This window comes from Fulmarus glacialis, unplaced genomic scaffold (assembly GCF_000690835.1).
Source record: "Fulmarus glacialis isolate BGI_N327 unplaced genomic scaffold, ASM69083v1 scaffold3854, whole genome shotgun sequence".
Taxonomy (NCBI): domain Eukaryota; kingdom Metazoa; phylum Chordata; class Aves; order Procellariiformes; family Procellariidae; genus Fulmarus; species Fulmarus glacialis.
This window is the reverse complement of record NW_009208500.1, coordinates 22518-22835: the sequence shown is the minus strand read 5'-3', so window position 1 is coordinate 22835 and position 318 is coordinate 22518.

Here is a 318-nt window from a genome sequence, read left to right as displayed (position 1 = left end):
GAAAGCGTTCTTCTTCCTGGTCACTTGATAAAGAGGGCTTACAATCAAGCTGTAATCTGGAATATACATTCTCCAAAAGCCCACAATGCCTAAGGCGGCTCGTGTTTCCTTTTTTGCTAGTTGGTGGAGACATGGCTGCTATCTTGTTGATCACATTGGGATCTGATGACATCCATCTTGCCATTTTATTCCTAAAAACTGGATCTCCTGTGCCGGTCTCTTGACCATACTTTGTTTTATGAAAAAAACGGCCCTCAGAAGGATTTGGACTATTCTCTCCCCTTTCTCAAAAACTTCTTCTGCTGTGTTGCCCCATAC